We start from the raw sequence: 5,796 nt of genomic DNA on the forward strand, positions 1-5,796 counted from the left end.
ATTGATAAATTCAAGTCTTATTTAGTGGGAGCTAAGGTAATAGTTTATACTGATCATGCTGCACTAAAATACCTGCTCACTAAAAAAGATGCAAAACCTCGACTAATTAGGTGGATTCTTCTACTCCAAGAATTTGACATAGAAATTAAAGATAAAAGGGAGTAGAGAATTCTATTGCAGATCATTTGTCGTATATGCAAATCACTAACATGAAGGAGCTACCAATAAATGATTATCTGCGTGACGACATGCTGCTGAAAGTCATAGCTCTGACCCGTAGCATGCAACCATTGTCAACTTCATGGTTGCGGGGCATGTGCCAATGGGAGAAAATAAGAAGAGGTTGATCTACGAGAGCCGCAGGCACTTGTGGGATGCACCTTACCTATACAGAGTCTGTTCAGACGGTCTACTACGAAGATGTGTTCCGGTAGATGAAGGCATGAAGATCATTGAGAAGTGTCATCCTGCCCCATATGGAGGTCACTATGGAGCATTCAGGACACACGCAAAGATCTAGTAGAGTGGATTCTTTTGGCCATCAATGTATGATGACACAAAGGAATTTGTTCGGAGATGCACAAGTTGCCAGAAGCATGGAGGGATCACTGCTCGAGATGCGATGCCACTGACATACAACCTTCAAGTCGAGCTATTTGATGTATGGGGCATCGACTTCATGGGACCTTTCCCAGAGTCCTATGACTGCAAGTATATCCTGGTGGCCGTTGACTATGTGTCCAAGTGGGTTGAGGCAATGCCAAGCAAGCCCACCGGATGTTCCCCGAGATTATCTTCCCTCGTTTTGGAACTCCGCGAATGGTGATAAGTGACGGAGGGTCTCATTTCATCGATAAGACCTTCCGAAACTTTTTGCAAGAACTTGGGGATCAGCACAACATTGCCACTCCGTATCATCCTCAGACAAGTGGACAGGCAGAAACAAGCAATAAACAAATCAAGAATATTCTGCAGAAAACTGTCAATGAGATGGGGAAGGCATGGAAGAACAAACTACCTGATGCACTTTGGGCATATAGGACTGCTTATAAGACGCCCATCGGCATGTCACCGTACCAACTTGTCTACGGGAAGACTTGTCCACCTTTCAGTAGAGTTGGAACACAGGGCGCACTAGGCTATCCGGACTTGGAACATGGACATAAAGGGATTCGGACAGCACAGGAAGATGCAGCTCTCTGAGCTGGAGGAATGGAGGGACAAGGCCTACCACAATGCCAAGATATATAAGGACAAAACCAAAAGATGGCATGATAAACGAATCAAGCACAAGGAGTTCAAAGCAAGGGAGAAGGTGTTGCTGTTCAACTCACGGGTGAAGCTTTTCGGACATGGAAAACTTCAAAGCAAATTGATGGGTCCATATACCGTCGTTGACGCTTCATCACATGGAGCCGTCACGCTGAGCCACAATGAAGGTAACATTTTCAAGGTAAATGGCCATCATTTAAAAGTTTTCCTTGCTCCGTTAGAAGTTGATCGTGACTTAGATGTTGTGAATCTAGTCTCTTTTAGCTTCTACCCGGAGTCTTTAGGTCCCCCTTGATCCGTTAGTTTTTAATGCCCCAAGTCCTTAGGCCTGATAGGCACGCTTAGGTCTAGGTTGTTTAGCTTATTTATTTCATTTCATTCCATCCTTATAATGTACCTATCATGATAAAAATAAAATAAAATAAAGTTGGCTCCTTGGTCTTCCAACCAAGTGAGTCCTTTTTGCTTCACTTTTGTCTTTGTTTTTCTTTTTGTGTCTAATAAAGAGTCCCATGTACAAAGACAAGTGTGGAGGTGATCTTGCACATCAATGCCATAACCAAAACAAGATCACCCCAGAAGTGATGAGCCATGACGAACCACATAAGGAAAATTGATGCAGTCAGAACCAATGAGGGGTCAGCCAAACCTCCAGTTCGGCTGAACCACCTCTACCATGAATCATCCTCTGTTTTATACAAAGCGCAGGTTTGCACAATTTTTCCTTTGGACATCCATTCTATCTTGAGTTTAATTTGATTATCAATTCTAAAATATCAAAGATAATTAAACTCAAGCTAGGGATAGTAAAATTAGAGTTCATAGTCTACCTGAAAATAATATGCATGCCTATTATTCTTTGCTCATTACTTGTTACTTGTGGTGACATATCCAATAGGGACCCTATGCTATCTAGGTAATTAATGAATGAGATACGGTCTGATGATAGAAATTCTGCTCTTCATGTTGTGCACTTGGGAATTTTATAAAAAAAAGAAAAAAAATATAACAATGCTAAATTCCTCATTGATATTTTTATTCCCACTAGAGCCATAGGTTGATCATTCATGATTAGCTTGCTACATACGTTGCTTGTCATTACATTGAGCATTGTCAAGTTTTGTGACCCTAGTGAAATGCTTTTCATACTTTCATGGTCGAGATCACATATACTCCACATACACCCACCTATGCTTGACTTCTACACTGGAAGTGAGCATTCCTCATTTACCATTCATTCCATTCATTTTCCACAAAATAAATACTCCATATCATTTATACGTCTTCCTCCAAAGTTCTTCAAAAAAAAAAACAGAGAGAGAGAGGCATGTCTATGAAAAAGAAAGAAAAAAAAGCTCATACAAGTATGGAGCATGATGATGAGGAAAAAAAAAGAAGAAAAAAAGTGAAAAAAAAGAGATAGCCATGCACTCTCCCAAATTTCAAAAGAGAAAATAAATGGAGGAGGAGGTATACAAAAGGAGTTATTCTTATTTTCCATTTTCCACCCACAAATTACACATACACATGCACATTCTTGACCAGAAAGTATGTCTTGTATTTCCGTGGATCCATTATTTGACTTTGCAATATATGTGATGCAAGTAATGCTCTACTCTTTTTGATACCCTGAACTCCACATAAGCCTTACTAGATGGTAGGAAAAGAAAAGGGCACAATCTTATACCTTTGTGAGGAATCATACACCTTGAGTGATCAAGAGAATCAATTGAGGAGCAAAGCAAAGTTATAATTTTGTGTTACTTGAAAAAAAAACCTCCCAAGTTGTTCTTCATAAAAAGTTAGGGTGACTTGAGTCAAGATTGTTCCATTTCTCAATTGCCCAAGATCGCATGGTAAACACTACAAAGATCCACAAGTAGAAGTATGGTTTTGAATAATTTGCTTGCATGATTATTAGTAAGGAAGTCATAACCATATTGTAGAGTCCATAGCCTTCACTCGGGACAAGCAAAGGTTAAGTGTGGGGGTGTTGTTGACGGTCCTTAAATCATAATATTTGACCGTCAATACTTGCATATAATGAAATAAAACATGGTATCCAACTTAGTGGAAGGGATTATTATTAATCATTTCTACTAATGTTGGTGAAATATGCGTATGTAGGTATTTTAAGGAGAAAACACAACAATCATGCGAGGAAACACACTTCCGACCAATTAGACGCGAGCACATGGATTGGAGGGCCCACAAGACAGGTGCAACCGTCATGGAACGGGTCATAATTGCCATAACCGCCAACAGGGCCCACCAGTCAGTGACCTTGCCAAAGAAGAATCCAGGAGGTGGGGCCCAGGGTTCGGTCGAACCACCACAAGCTCCTTTCATCCCGGCCTTCCACGTGTATGCTTCTGATGCATTCCCAATGACGGTTGAGGGTGTTTTGGTCATTTCCCATAGCTGTAACCGTCATATGGAGGCTATAAATAGAGCTCCTCTCACTCATTCACAACACACAACTTTAAGCTGAATTACAAGAGGCTCTATAGTAACTTTTGTACATTAGAATTAGGTAGAGAGTGAGGGGAAGCTCTGGAGGAGTGCTCGGAAGTTGGCGCTCATCCGACTTCTACCTCGACGAGTGTAGCTTTCTAGGAGGAATTCCGAAGGAGTACTGGAGCTGTCGGTACACTCTGCTCCGGGTTCGAAGAACTTCTTCTATAAAGTAAGCATTCGTGCTCCTTTCTTATGTTATTTAATTATTTAGTCTGAGTAAGATATATTTCTATCTTTGCGGGTTCATTGTTTAGTATTCATACTAAGTGCTCTAGTACTAGGACTCCGGATAAAGAAGGAAGTTCCTACGCAAGTATTAGAGTAGTAATTAATAACTTAGACGTGGTGTATAGGTTAGAGATTACCTTTGTTTGTTGTGTATCCCACGGATTTGTCAGAGGTAGGTGGCAGGTGGTGACAGCCCTGAATCCCGTCCTAGTAATCCTCCACATTCAGGCATATCATAGAGCTATAGCCGGAACCACGCTGGCAGACCAGCAGGGGTCGGTGCCCGAAGCAACAGATAGGGAATGACCTTTACTTAGCTTAGATAATTAAAACACATAGAAAGTCCTCTCTAGCCTAGCCTGCTTACCATCAGTTGTTATCCTTGGATAGTCTTAGCCTTAGGTAGATTACATATGTTCCCTGAGTTCAATATCCTTTTGGGGTCATCTGAAGGTGAAGTGCTACAGCGGTATTCCGTGCGCTTGCGGATTTATTTGTGGTCGTAAGAAATACCAACACACATAGAAAGGATTAGAGTATCATAAAGATGTAAGTACTAATTCCGAGAATACAATCCGCCATAACAAGCTTTACCTATTCGTCAGAGATCGAACCCGATGCAGCCCAACTCGAAAGCAAAAACTCGTTGAAACAATGAAATTAAAAAAGGGTGGCGATACACCGAAGTATTATTGAACTGTCGTCCTTTGATCACAAGGTGTCGGGTCCTATTTATACCCAAAGTACATAATATATCCTTGTTGGACACGGCTCTTATGTCTAATACAATTTAAAACACGAACAAGTCCCCTAGGCGGACTATTACCAAAAATATCTCTAAGAAAACTAAAAATATCATAATTAATAGATACAATTACTCATTTTCAAGACTCCAATCCTTGTGTGGTAATGGCTATGAAGTGCTTTGATAGATCCCGATGATAGATGTGGGACCGTCTTTTTCAAGACTGATTGCATCGGCTTGACTCCGTTGGATTTGGCGCCAACCTATATATGGCAGCCGATGCCGCTCGTGGCCGATATGCACCCTACTCTTCTTAAACAGAATTCCTCCAAATCGACTTTGATTCTAGCTTTGAATCTGGCCCATGGCATTACCAAATTTGGTCGTTAACAGATCTACGATCCGATCACACCATTGTATTTGTCGTAATTAAATCTTTACAACAAAGATATTGCATGGTTATATTGTAATGAAAAAAAAGATGTGTGTTCAACCATTATAATTCAATATTTCCTATGTCATATAGATATGTTTCCCATTGTGTTCCAAAAATTCACACAACTACCTCCCTCTTCTCTTTCTCCTGCTTCTCTCCATTCTATCCATCAATGCATGGATTTAGTGAGCTTTACAATGATTTTTCTTCTAAACTATTTATCAAATCTATGATCCAATATCGTACCATTTGTATTTGTTGTAATTAAATCTTTAGAACAAGATATCGCATGATTATATTCCGACAAAAGAAAAATGTACATTTCAGGACATTAAAGCTCATTGTTTTATATGTGACAGCAACATGTTGCAACACACGTTCTCATTGTTTCACAAAATTTTTAAATTTCAGTTGCAACGCTCAACCGAAACAACGAAGGTTGTATATGATGAAACAGAAAAAACCTTTGATCGCGCAATTTTTTTTTTTTTTGGGATAAATCGGGCTCTCGATTTATATATTCTTCCAAATTTTTTGTGACGATCGGAAAGAAGTTCAGAGCAAATGCAGTAACCGCACTTACAGAGTTCTGCTAAAA

Source organism: Oryza sativa, chromosome 4 (genome assembly GCF_034140825.1).
Source record: "Oryza sativa Japonica Group chromosome 4, ASM3414082v1".
Classification (NCBI taxonomy): domain Eukaryota; kingdom Viridiplantae; phylum Streptophyta; class Magnoliopsida; order Poales; family Poaceae; genus Oryza; species Oryza sativa.